The 14,452-nt window shown below is 46.3% G+C and overlaps 1 protein-coding gene across 1 annotated transcript in view; it reads left to right on the top strand.

Annotated features, from left to right (window-relative positions):
• Nucleotides 1-14,452, top strand: part of LOC126424716 (uncharacterized) — a 79,550-nt gene that overhangs the window by 62,174 nt on the left and 2,924 nt on the right. The window lies entirely within an intron of this gene.

Here is a 14,452-nt window from a genome sequence, read left to right as displayed (position 1 = left end):
ATTAAATGAAGGAAATGAGCGATTGAGCATTTCCATTACAAGTGCTACATCAACTTTCTCAGATGGGTCAGATATGTAGCACACAGGAAAGGGTCTTTCACTCGTGGAACAGTAAACAGCCACTGCTGCTGTTCTTTGGCACACCAGTTTGGACATTTAATGATGCACATCAGAAGCATCCTACGGAGTGCTGCTATCAAAGTACTGCACCACGATGAGAAGTTGCTCATCATACAGCTGCTCGGTGTCTGTCAGCCCGCTCCCTGGTTTCTGAAGCGGCGTGGACAGTCGTTTAACAGTCGAAATTGAAAATTTGTGGTGACTTCCTATGGGACCAAACTGCTGAGGTCATCGGTCCATAGGCTTGCACACTACTTAATCTAAGTTACGCTAAGGACAACACACCCACCCACGCCCGAGGGAAGACTCGAACATCCGAGAGGGGTAGCCGCTCGAACCGTGACAAGGCGCCTCAAACCACGCGGCTCCCCAAACATAGTAAGACTGTCAATGACATCTCTCGTAAGAATGCCCATGATTTCCTCTGGATTTCCTTCAGACCTGTCTTATGCTATTAATGAGGCCAGAAATATACGTCAGGAATAGAACTGCATATGTATTGATGGCTACAAAATGTTGTTGTTGTTGTCTTCAGTCCTGAGACTGGTTTGATGCAGCTCTCCACGCTACTCTATCCTGTGCAAGCTTCTTCATCTCCCAGAACCTACTGCAGCCTACATCCTTCTGAATCTGCTTCGTGTATTCATCTCTTGGTCTCCCTCTACGATTTTTACCCTCCACGCTGCCCTCCAATGCTAAATATGTGATCCCTTGATGCCTCAGAACATGTCCTTCCAACCGGTCTCTTCTTCTTGTCAAGTTGTGCCACAAACTCCTCTTCTCCCCAATTCTATTCAATACCTCCTCATTAGTTATGTGATCTACCCACCTAATCTTCGACATTCTTCTGTAGCACCACATTTCCAAAGCATCTATTCTCTTCTTGTCCAAATTATTTATCGTCCATGTTTCACTTCCATACATGGCTACACTCCATACAACTACTTTCAGAAAGGACTTCCTCACACTTAAATCTATACTCGATGTTAACAAATTTCTCTTCTTCAGAAAAGGTTTCCTTGCCATGCCAGTCTACATTTTATATCCTCTCTACTTCGACCATCATCAGTTTTTTGTTCCCGAAATAGCAAAACTCCTTTACTACTTTAAGTGTCTCATTTCCTAATCTAATTCCCTCAGCATCACCCGACTTAATTCGTCTACATTCCATTATCCTCGTTTTGCTTTTGTTGATGTTCATCTTTATATCCTCCTTTCAAGACACTGTCCATTCCGTTCAACTGCTCTTCCAAGTCCCTTGCTGTCTCTGACAGAATTACAATGTCATCGGCGAACCTCAACGTTTTTATTTCTTCTCCATGGACTTTAATACCTACTCCGAATTTTTCTTTTGTTTCCGTTACTGCTTGCTCAATATACAGATTGAATAACATCGGGGACAGGCTACAACCCCGTCTCACTCCTTTCCCAACCACTGCTTCCCTTTCATGCCCCTCGACTCTTATAACTGCCATCTGGTTTCTGTACAAATTGTAAATAGCCTTTCGCTCCCTGTATTTTACCCCTGCCAGCTTTAGAATTTGAAAGAGAGTATTCCAGTCAACATTGTCAAAAGCTTTCTCTTAGTCCACAAATGCTAGAAATGAAGGTTTGCCTTTCCTTAATCTATTTTCTTAGATAAGTGGCTACAAGATAGATTTTTCCAAATAGTTTACAAAAAAGGAAGTTCTTGTGGTCATGATTTCGTGATGCATTCCAGAATGAATGTTAATTTTGTAACGGAGAGTGCGCTGATTTGAAACTTTCCGAGAGATCAAAACTGCATGCCGGTCGAGGACCGAAAACTGGGATGTCTGCATTTCGTGGGCAAATGCTCTCCCGGCTGATCTGTGGGAGCACGGTTCGTGACGTGACCTCACAAATTTACTTTCACCTGCACCTTTTCTCGTGTGAGGGCGGGTCGTATGTCATGCTTGGATAGCTTAGTCGGCAGAGCACTAGCCCACGAAACCCAAAAGTCCCCGACTCGAGTTCAAATCCAGAACACAGTGCTGATCTCCCAGGAAGCATGTGATGTATATTGCATATCAGCTGTCTTTGTTAAAGGACGCCTAAATACTTGCAGATGTCTGTATTATTACTATTTACTATTATTATTAGTGATGTTAATTTTCCATCTCTACAGTTCACTAGTTTATTATTCTAACTATAATCTTTCACGGATCTCGAGCATGCTGAAGGTGAAGTAGAACCGCAACTTTTCCTTTATTCAAATAAATGGTTGGAATTCCATGCATTAAGAAATAGCCTTCATTTATTGGCGGTTCGGACATTGTGCCCGTTCCCAAACCATCTATCTTTGTAAGTAGTGGAAATACAGTCAAGTATGCATGTTTGAAACACACAAAACAAATGAAATACGCATGACTCTGACTTGCCTATTGTATGTTGCACTATCTGCATTGTCATTTGGGTGTCTGCTGTGGCTGTTACAAACATCCACTTCAGAGCACTTGCCCGCGAAAGGCAAAGGTCCCGAGTTCGAGTCTCGGTCCAGCACACAGTTTTAATCTGCCAGGAAGTTTCATATCAGCGCACACTCCGCTGCAGAGTGAAACACTCATTCTGGAAACATCACCCAGGCTGTGGCTAAGCCATGTCTCCGCAATATCCTTTCTTTCAGGAGTGCTAGTTCTGCAGGGTTCGCAGAAGAGCTTCTGTAAAGTTTGGAAGGTAGGAGACGAGATACTGGCAGAAGTAAAGCTGTAAGGACGGGGCGTGAGTCGTGCTTGGGTAGCTCAGTTGGTAGAGCACTTGCCCGCGAAAGGCGAAGGTCCCGAGTTCGAGTCTCGGAAGTTTCGTATCCACTTCACTGTATGTCAATTACTTATTAAGACGGATGGTTTCAGATTGGACACAATGTCTGACACTAATCACAACCAATGAATATATCATTCCTCCTAATGAAACTTACGACAGAATTCCAACCATTTATTTCAATTTATCTTTTAGTAAGATAGATACCAGGTGGTTATAATGAAACTACAGCTACCCACAGAGATCCAGTGTGGGCTGTAATTGTCATATGGCAGCGAAACTTGGTAGACGTGCTAATGTGTTGTGCGGATTCGATTTACGCTGGTAAAAAAATTAGTTCCAATTTTGGCCACCAGGTGCAAATCTAGCGCTGTGAGTTAAAGAAAGACGTATAGAAATGTTTCCATATGTAATGGATTAGGCACAGAACGTGGACAGAAAATGCCAAACAAGGCAGAAAGGCAACATGTCGATTTTATTATTAACCGCTGCTTAGACTATTTGTTCAGAATGGGCACCGGAGACGTCGACGAGGTGCTGCATCTGTTGAACGATGTGATCAACAGTTGCTCACGGCAGTTGAAATGACAGCGTGGACGCCACACCGTGATACAAACAGTGTACAGTGCCAGATTTGCACCTAGTGGCTACAACTGGAACCAATCTTACTGCCAGCGTAAATCAGTTCCGCATAACACGTTAGCAAATGTACAAAGTTTCGCTGTCGTGCGATAATTACAGCCAACACTGGACCCCCGTCAGTAGCTGCAGTTTAATTATAACCATCTGATACGTGCTGATGTATTCCGTGATTACATGTCATCCAAAGGAAGGTCCAATGGGTTAAAAATAAATCTTAATGCTTAGAAATTATTCATGTGTCTATCTTCAGCATAACTCCGGAATGCCCAGAGAACCAAGCTCGGTACATAAACTGCCAGAAACGGAACGTGTTACACCATGAAGTAGCAGACTGATTTTTATCGAATTATAGCGTAGCTTTTGCATGTCATGTGGTTCAGGCTGGGGGTTGTGTGGATGTCCGACCCAATTCAACAATTAATTTACTCAGCATAAAATTCCTCTTGATAACTGAACAAAAATTCAGTAACAGTAAATAAAACTTCATCTGCAACCCCATATAGCAAGCAAGAGGATACAAATGAAATACCTTCAGTGTAATAAACAGAATTAAAATGAAAAATTTTCCCCAGCACACAGAATCGGGCAACAATAGTAAGAATTACAGTGTATATCTCTCGACCACATACAGGAAATACAATAAACATAAGTTCTGCAATTCACGATGAGATGCTGCAACAAATCTCTGACTTGAATGAGATTTTCACTCTGCAGCGGAGTGTGCGCTGATATGAAACTTTCTGGCAGATTAAAACTGTGTGCCCGACCGAGACTCGAACTCGGGACCTTTGCCTTTCGCGGGCAAGTGCTCTACCGTCTGAGCTACCGAAGCACGATTCACGCCCGGTACTCACAGCTTTACTTCTGCCAGTACCTCGTCTCCTACCTTCCAAACTTTACAGAAGCTCTCCTGCGAACCTGGCAGAACTAGCACTCCTGAAAGAAAGGATATTGCGGAGACATGGCTTAGCCACAGCCTGGGGGATGTTTCCAGAATGAGATTTTCACTCTGCAGCGGAGTGGCGCTGATATGAAACTTCCTGGCAGATTAAAACTGTGTGCCCGACCGAGACTCGAACTCGGGACCTTTGCCTTTCGCGGGCAAGTGCTCTACCGTCTGAGCTACCGAAGCACGACTCAGGCCTGGTACTCACAGCTTTACTTCTGCCAGTACCTCGTCTCCTACCTTCCAAACTTTAAAATCATCTAGACGGCAAGTAACTGGGTATTCATCTTCTACTATTGACATCACCAACTAACTACGATGACAAGCTACCTGAAACGCCCTACAAAAATATCTACACATATATTCAGCAGGTCTCTCCTATGAGCTGTCAGACGCATTTTCCCTAACGTTCCAGTAGACTTTTGCAATTTCGTTTTTGAAACGTGTAGCTGCAATCAGCACAAACAAATAGTGCTAAGCACGTATCTTATGTGACGCCCGGTGTCGACGGAAAGCGTTGGTTTGTTGGCAGTTACAAACAAAATGGTTTTTAAAGAGGAATTTTACGTGCCCATTCGATATAGCGGTCCCAGATTAGTCTAGCGCTTTTTTTTTAGATTGGTATTTGTTATCACAGACAGTACAACACGAAGAATGACCAGTATTTCAACAGTTGAGAGCAGTGGCTAGCATGCAGCGCTACTCAGTCGCTGCTGCAATACTGTTTATTCCTCGTGTCTTACAGTCCCCGTTTCTGGTACCGCGCGCCGCGGAATTTGAATGCCCACCAGACGTCACGGACGTCGAAGACCCCTAGAGGTCTCTGCACCATCACGCCGTAAGCTGTGGTGGCGCGTGCCTCCGGGACCGCTTTTAGCGTGAGGGCGCCACAGTGGAACACGTGGTTCCAGCGGCCAATAGCGGCGTCCCCGATAGCGTACTTAAGCGCCTGCCTGTCGCTCACCCTGCCTTCCCGTTACCCAGTGCGGCTTTCGGCCGTCCTTCTCTTCCGACGACCTTCTCCTTCACCTCACTCATCTCCTTTCCGAACAGCTTAATTCCCGTCGCTCCGCAATCTTCCTCTCTCTGGACCTCGAACGTGCTTATGACCATGTATGGCATTCCGGTCTCCTCTTCAAGCTCCAAACCTTCGTCCTTCCGATTAACTACGTCCGTCTGATCGGTTCCTTTCTCTCCCACCGTCCTTCCTACGTCACCATCCATAACACGGATTCCTACACCTTTTTCCCCTCCGCCGGTGTGCCCCAGGGCTCCGTCCTCTCCCCCCTTCTGTACCTTTTGTACACGGCGAACATGCCGCCGCCGTCAACCCCCGTCCACCTCCTCCAGTTTGCCGATGACACCGCCTTCCTTGCCCTTGCCCCCACCCTGCAGCGCTCCCAACACCTTCTCCAATCCCCTCTTGACCGGTTCAGCGCTTGGTACAACCACTGGTTGCTCAAGGTCAATCCCTCCAAAACTCAGGCGATCATTGTAGGCAAAACCACCCCTTCCTTCCGCCTCCTTGATTTCTATCTCACCATCTATGGCCGTCCTAACGCCCTCACTCCCACCCTTAAGTACCTTGGCGTCACCCTCGACCATCGCCTCTCCTGGACTCCCCATCTCCGGACAATCCAAGCCAAGGCACGCTCCCGACTCCGTTTCCTCAAGCTCCTTTCCGGCTGTACGTGGGGTCTGGACCCCTCCACCATCCTCCACACCTATAAATCCCTCATCCGCCCTATCCTTTGTTACACCCATCTGGCCTGGATCTCCGCCCCCCTACCTTTTATAAATCCCTACAAATCCTTGAACGCCATGCTCTCCGCCTCGGCTATCGCATCCGTCTCCCCCTTGCGGATCCTGTACGATCTCATTCCGTTCCCCCACCTCCTCCTTTTCCTTGAAAGGATACGGATCCTGTACACCTCCCGCAAACTCGATCCTCATCATCCGCTTGTCTTACCCGTCTTCTCCCACCCCTGCCCGCTGCCGCACCTGTATTCCCACGTCCCACCCGGTCTCCATCTCTCCACCCTCCTTACCCTCTCCCAAGGTGGCTTCCGCCAGCTCCCCCTCCCTGATGCTGTCCTCCTCCCCTCCATCTACCCCTCCTACCAACTTTGATCCTCCCTCCCTCTTCCTGTGTCTGTTCCTTTGGGCACCCTCTGTCCCTCCTCCCCTTCTCCCCACTCCTCCCCTGGATCTCCCCTCCCCTGTCCCTCCTCCTCCCATCTCCTCAGCCATTGGCATCTCTGCTCTCCCCTCTCCCTCTCCCACCCCCCTCCTCCTTTCTTGGCAGGTCCCCGGACTCGCACACGCTACGTGGACTTTCGCGCACCGGAGAACATCGCCATCAGTGTCTCGTGTGTGTGCCTTTGTTTTGTGTTTTTAGTGTCCGCCGTCACGCTTCTACGTTCACTTGTGCCGTCGGTTTCATCAGTGTTATGTGCGCCGTGTCAACGTGTTTTCAGTGTCGTTATCGTCGAGTGTGAATGGCTCCGTGTTTTTTTGTGTATCTGTGACCAATATTTTTTGCCCGTCACTTTGTCTTTTCTAATTCCCCATTCTGTGTACTGCTATTGTTACCACTATGGCTGAAGAGCGGCGTAGCATGCCGCTGACAGCCTACCTGTTTGTTCAGGTATTAAAATAACAATAAAGGAAAAAAAAAAGCTCAGCCTGCCAGTCTAACGTCGCGTCCGTCTCAGGACATATCGCCTCGCATTAGACAGCGTATTGACTTTCGTGTTTTCTTTACGAGTAGGCGTGGTTGTCTTGTTTGGTTTTGGTAACTCGGTTGTCCGTTCTTGTTGTGTCGTAACGTCCTCCGTTGGTCGTGTCCGTCCTACCCCGTTGTGTTGTTGTCTGCGGGCCTCTCCGCGGCTCCCGCCGCATTTCCGTCACTACAACCCCGCGACTGTTTCGGTCGCCATCACAACACCGTTTATACATCTCGATAAAACAAATATCGCACTAGACTGATCTGTGACCGCTCTACCGAATGAGAATGTGAAATTTCACTTTAAAAATCATTTTGTTTGTAAAGGGAAACCAACCGTTGCTTTCCGTCGACAACGGGCGCCGGATGAAAGTCGCGACCAACAGTAGTTGTTTGGTCTGATTGGAGCTACACAACGTACAAACGAAAATGCAGATGTCTGCCGAAACAGCAAGGGAAACGCGCCTGACGACTTTTGGGAGAGACATCCCGTAACTCAATAAACGCGTGTACAAAAATCGCCCAACTGATCACTAGCACAGAGCAGTTCATAACAAAGTGACTTTTTTGGACAAAAGGCATCAAGTAACACAAAGAAAATATCTTTCACTTATCTGTATAATGCAAATAGTTCACTCATACGCCGTGCGATGTAGCAAAATCAAAATGGCCGTCACTTCCAGAGAACACACTGGCACGTGCAGCATGCTATCAGACAACAATGACACTTGTCACATGATAAGTTTTCGAGAACAGCCACAAGTCGCACTTTGTACCTTTAACTGGCCGGTTTCGCTCTTCAAATGAACAAGAGCATCATCAGAACATATAGTTGACAGCTCTAAAGACTAATCTGGCAGTGGTACAGTACCTAAGCTTGCGTTTAAAGTACATTTAAAGTACAGTGGTAATGGTGACATTGACACTGACAGTGCCAAAGATCAGACTGATTCTTTGGTGGTGTCAATGTCATCATTACCACTGTACTTTAAATGTACTTTAAACGCAAGCTTAGGTACTGTAATACAGCCAGATTAGTCTTTGGGGCTGTCAACTAACTTTAAAGGCAATCTTTAATGCTGTCAGCCAAAATTGTTGGATGTAAGGTCCGCCAGTTATGCAAAACACTGTTTTTTCAAAGTTCCCAAGCACATTACAGCATCTCTGTGCCATCATCAGTCGGTTTCTGTTTTATTTAATCTGTAATGTGAACATTTTACGAAATGATTACAAAATTACGGAAATATATACTTCAAACAACTATTTGTGTCTGTTAGTTAATACCTTTACATTCGGTTTGCATGGTTTTGCAGGACCACTTGCGCATTATTTCGTACTGGTAGCTTGTCATCTGCAACCAAACGATGCTGATGACAAATTTTGTTAGGAGTTAACAAAAATGGTTCAAATGGCTCTGAGCACTATGGGACTCAACTGCTGTGGTTATTAGTCCCCTAGAACTTAGAACTACTTAAACCTAACTAACCTAAGGACATCACACACATCCATGCCCGAGGCAGGATTCGAACCTGCGACCGTAGCAGTCTCACGGTTCCGGACTGCGCGCCTAGAACCGCGAGACCACCGCGGCCGGTTAGGAGTTAACCTATCATTTTATGTTTTAAACGTAATTTAGTTTGTCACAATATTTGAAGTGTAAAGTGAGAGGTTAACTCCCAACAAAATTTCTCATCAGCTTCGTTTGGTCGGGCGCTAATTACCGTAGCAGTTTTGCGCCGTAAAACCATAACAAAAAAAAGCTTCGTTTGGTTGCAGATGACAAGTTACCTGTACGAAATAATGGGCAAGTGGTCCTGCAAAATCATGCAGACCTAATGTACAGGTATTAACTAACAGAAACAAATAGTTGTTTGAACTAAATATTTGCGTAATTTTGTAATTATTTAGTAAAATGTTCACATTACACATTAAATGAAACAGAAACCGACTTATGATGGGACAGACGTGCTGAAACATGTTAGGGAACTTTGAAAAAAGGGTGTTTTGCGTAACTGGTGGACCTCACATCCAAGAAATTTAACTGCAAACACGAAAAATACGAGAGCTACAAACCCAAGTGATGAATAGCTGTCAGCCAACTTTAAACTGTCTATTCTGTTGATGCTCTTGTTCATTTGAAGAGCGAAACCGGTCAATAAAAGGTACAAAGTGCGACTTGTCGTTGACCTCCAAAACTTAGCTTTAACAGTAGCTCTCCCTACAGGCAAACCTAGCTCTTGGTAAACTTCGGTGTGTAACTGCAGCATGAACAGTGCTTGCTATCCAATACACTCGGTGATTGTACTCACAAGGGAACCTCCCCATCCCATCCCCCTCAGATTTAATTATAAGTTGGCACAGTGGATAGGCCTTGAAAACTGAGCACAGATCAATCGAGAAAACAGGAAGTTGTGTGGAACTATGAAAAAATAAGCAAAATATACAAACCGAGTAGTCCATGCGCAACATATTCTACATCGCGGAGAATATGAGCTCAGGAGCGCTGTGGTCCCGTGGGTAGCGTGAGCAGATGCGGGTCGAGAGGTCCTTGGTTCAATTATTCCCCGGAGTGAAAATTTTAATTTTTTATTTGCAGTTTATGCCACAAACTCTTATGTTTTCATCACTTTTTTGGGAGTGATTATCACATCTACAAGAAAACCTAAATCGGGCAAGATAGAAGAATCTTTTTACCCATTCGCCAAGTGTACAAGTTGGGTGGGTCGACAACATTCCTGTCATGTGACGCACATGCCGTCACCAGTGTCGTATAGAATATATCAGACGTGTTTTCCTATGGAGGAATCGGTTGACCTATGACTTTGCGATGAAATGTTTTCGGTTCCAATTGGAAAAAAAAAAAAGGTTCAAATGGCTCTGAGCACTATGGGACTTAACATCTATGGTCATCAGTCCCCTAGAACTTAGAACTACTTAAACCTAACTAACCTAAGGACAGCTCACAACACCCAGCCATCACGAGGCAGAGAAAATCCCTGACCCCGCCGGGAATCGAACCCGGGAACCCGGGCGTGGGAAGCGAGAACGCTACCGCACGACCACGAGATGCGGGCTTCCAATTGGAGAGGCACTTCCTTTCGTGTACTAATCGCACGGTTTTGCGGTGCGGTCGCAAAGCACAGACACTAAACTTATTACAGTGAACAGAGACGTCAATGAACGAACGGACAGATCATAACTTTGCGAAAATAAGGAAAGTAAACTTTTCACTCCAGGGAATACATGAACGAAGGACCTCTCGTTCCGCAGCTGCTCACTCTAACCACGGGACCACGGCGCTCCTATGCTTACATTATCCTTGACGTTGCCTATCTTGCGCATGGACTACTCAGTTTGTTTTCATAGTTCCACACAACTTCTTCCTGTTTTCTTGATTGATCTGTGTTCAGTTTTTCAAGGCCTATCCACTGTGCCAACTTACAACTAAATCTGATGGGGGTGCGATGGGGAGGTTCCCTTGTCAGCACTGCACACAGTTCTGAATCATTCAACCACTCGGGTGCAACCGTCAGCTGCTACAGCACGCAGACGCTGCTTGGCCCCACCTCCGCCTCCGCTGCAACTGCTACCCTCTCGCCTGGGTACTGAAGACTGCAACCGCTCTACCAGGTTGCTGAGTCCACAGTGCGCCACGCCCCACGCTGACCGTTTGTGACTTCCCGTCGCCAAGCTCGTAGAGGCTTTCAGTGCTTTGCACTGTTTCATCGTCGGCAACCCAGCAGCTGACCACACCGCCCCGTTACTACGTCCACTTAGGTCACGAAAGCGCTCGGGCCAATCACGTGCTCGTGTTCCTCTCCCTCACGCAACAATCCCCCAAAAATGACTCTCTGGCCGCAGAGAATAAAAGCATGCCTCTCAACACGGCACAAAAATTGTGGACGTATTCGTCACATAAAGGAGCAATGGTGAAACCCCATTCGGGGCTCATCTGCATTAGGAGTTCAGAATTCCACAGTCACGAATACGCTTTTGTACTCCGAAATGGGTTCGCGTTTTGCGAATCCGGATTGACGTCAGCTGTTTGTGATACATGAAAATTTATGCCGGATCGCGACTCGAACCCGAATTTTCCCACTGAGAGCGGTTACCCTGGCGTGACTCCAGGACTGATCCAAAGTTCCATATGTCACCGAAGCGTGCATGCATGTCTGAAGGACATTGCACTGTGAAGGAAACACTGTATATGTTGTGTTGGCAGAAGAGCCAACACAGTGCTACGAATGGAGGCCGAAATGCACGCGTTTTAGCTCACGCAGGCTGGCGTGAGGAAGGAAGGACTATACTGACGTGAGCTCTGGAACATGACAAGGAATTAGAATTCAGAAAGCCGACGGAAATAGTTTGATACTTAACTTTAATCCATTAATGATGAACGTCGCTCTTGACGGTACATCAGTCGCAATACTATCCGTTCAGAAGACATAGTAACTGAATACGGCGCCTTGCTAGGTCGTAGCAAATGACGTAGCTGAAGGCTATGCTAAACTGTCGTCTCGGCAAATGAGAGCGTTTGTAAGCAGTGAACCATCGCTAGCAAAGTCGGCTGTGCAACTGCGGCAAGTGCTAGGAAGTCTCTCTAGACCTGCCGTGTGGCGGCGCTCGATCTGCAATCACTGATAGTGGCGACACGCGGGTCCGGCGTATACTAATGGACCGCGGGCGATTTAAAGGCTGCCACGTAGCAAATGTGGTGTCTGGCGGTGACACCACAGTATAAACACACACACATTGCAATCATCAATAACTCTTGTATTCTTCTTGTATCATGGAAACAAACGGCCTCCAAATATCTTGAAGAATTTCTTGCCATGCCTGGAACACATGCCTTGTCCGACCATCAAGACTGCTAGTTAGAGGCTGGTGTCAAAGTATACGTCTTACCACCACATGTCTGACATGATCTATGAATTAAAAATCGGGTCGCTGGGCAAGACCTCAAAGTGGTGTGACCTGCAGTGTGGGATTATCCTACTGAAAAATATCATTTGGGGTCCTGTTTATGAAGGGAATCACTACAGGTTAACAACTTCGACCTTGCTCCACAATTATCAAACCATTCTTATTGTTATATCCAATACCTTCCCATACCATGATTCTGGGAACTGGAGAGGTATGGGGTTTCAGGTCATCTACAGACACGTTGGTGTTGGTCTGACTGCCACACTCTGCCTGTGTAGCCCCCACTCCCACCCCCACCCCCAACTCTCCGAATATCAACTATCGTCGTCCGCCTATTCCTCAAAGCCAGTGGTTTATTCATACGATCTTACTGTTGTGTTGTCTTTCTGGAAAGAGCAGTCACAACTCTTCTGGCCTCACCTCGTCACCACTTGTGCTGCAGTAATTGCACTACAACCAAATGTGTATGTGATCTGTCAGCATGATGCTCCATTTATGTGACACTTCTCAAAGTCCAAAAGATGACAACAAGCTGCACGGGCTCTTTCTCTGTGGGTACTATGTTGAGACCTCCACCTGAAAGGTTCCAGTGATGTTAGGCACACCAAAACCCAATAGACAGCTCACACTCACACCATTCATATGTACGAATGGATTTTTTTCTGTACTGTCTGTAAGCTTGGAGAAGGATAACATATTGATGAACAAATCCTATAGCCAATGGAAATGGTCATTTTAGTAACATTCGGCCAAGATTTATGGTGTAACATTTCCACATTTCCATCAGTGTATATGCCTTACTATCAGAAAATCAATGTATTGATGTAAGACACCTCTATCTCTCTTAGGGGTGGAGTGGGAATTTTGACATGAGTGACATGAAAACAGACGAAAATGTATATTGTACACTGCCTGACAAGAAAGTGAACCACCTTGAAGACATGGCCTGATATTAATGTACACCATCGGCTGGTATGTAAATGATCAGCGTTACAATTCTCTATAATAGATAGAATGGCCTCAACAGCACATTATTGTTGATTGTCTTTAGTGTTTCTACCAGCCCCGGTATATAAGGGACGCTAACAGCGTCAGGTGCTGAACGATCACTTGGAAGGACATGGAGATGCACCATAAATGTGTGAGACTGCGTTGTCAGATGGAACTGGCCAGCTGGTCTAGTCGTTTGGCATTCATGTGTGGCAATGGCACAGTGTTGCACTGCATAGGAACCTGAGGACAGGCATAACGATCAGAAGGGTGTGTACCATAGATGCTGTAAACCTTTCACATTTGCGCTCACCATCTGAGAACAAGAAATGGACCCCATGCCATATTCCATGTTACCCCACACCATTCATCAGAGATTAGCAGTAGCCGGAATTGGAACTTACGGTGCTGTGCACAAACTGCTGTTATCACCACAACAAAAATTGGGTCCATTCAGAGTGTTGCCATGATTGGGTAGCGTGGAGTGGTGGTGACTGGCATCGCAAAGTGTAGTTGTTGATGATGATGATAATGATGATGATGATAATGATGATGATGATGATGTTTGGTTTGTGGAGACCTCGACTGCGCGGTTATCAGCACTCATACAAAGTCACAATCTTCACACAGTCCAAACTCGCCACGTCCACGAATGATGATGGAATGAGGAGGACAACACCCAGTCCCTGGGCAGAGAAAATCCCCAACCCGGCTGGGAATCGAACCCAGGGGAAAAGTGTTGAGTGATGAACCACCATTCTGCATTAGCCTGGATGACTGTGGTTAGACAGTTTGGCGGTGACATGTGTAGAGGTATCATTCTCCTAGTGTTTTGGGGAGACACTGCGGTGGTTACTTCTCGTGTCATAGTGTAAGGTACTATCGGGCATCATTTGAATTCTGATGGTACAACGGTACATCACAGAGATCCTGCGTCTTCAGGCATTGCCTCTCTTGCGACAGTATCGTGGTGCCAGCTTTCAACATGACAATGCTCATTCACACGTAAAACTGTCTCTATCACTGTCCGAGATACGACATGTGTGGGACCAGCTCGGACATAAACTTTGTGCCGGCGTTTGTAGCCGAGCGGTTCTAGGCGCTTCAGTCCGGAACCGCGCTGCTGCTACGGTCGCAGGTTCGAATCCTGCCTCGGGCATAAATGTGTGTGCTGTCCTTAGGTTAGTTCGGTTTAGGTAGTTCTAAGTCTAGGGGACTGATGACTTCGGATGTTCAGTCCCATAGTGCTCAGAGCCATCTGAACCATCATAAACTTTGTCCTGTCCCAGTGCCATTATCCACAATATCAAGGACAGGTTCAATAGTTG

This window comes from Schistocerca serialis, chromosome 10, assembly GCF_023864345.2.
Source record: "Schistocerca serialis cubense isolate TAMUIC-IGC-003099 chromosome 10, iqSchSeri2.2, whole genome shotgun sequence".
NCBI classification, from domain to species: domain Eukaryota; kingdom Metazoa; phylum Arthropoda; class Insecta; order Orthoptera; family Acrididae; genus Schistocerca; species Schistocerca serialis.
Note: the sequence above shows the minus strand (reverse complement) of the source record. Positions and strands in the feature narration are given on the sequence as shown.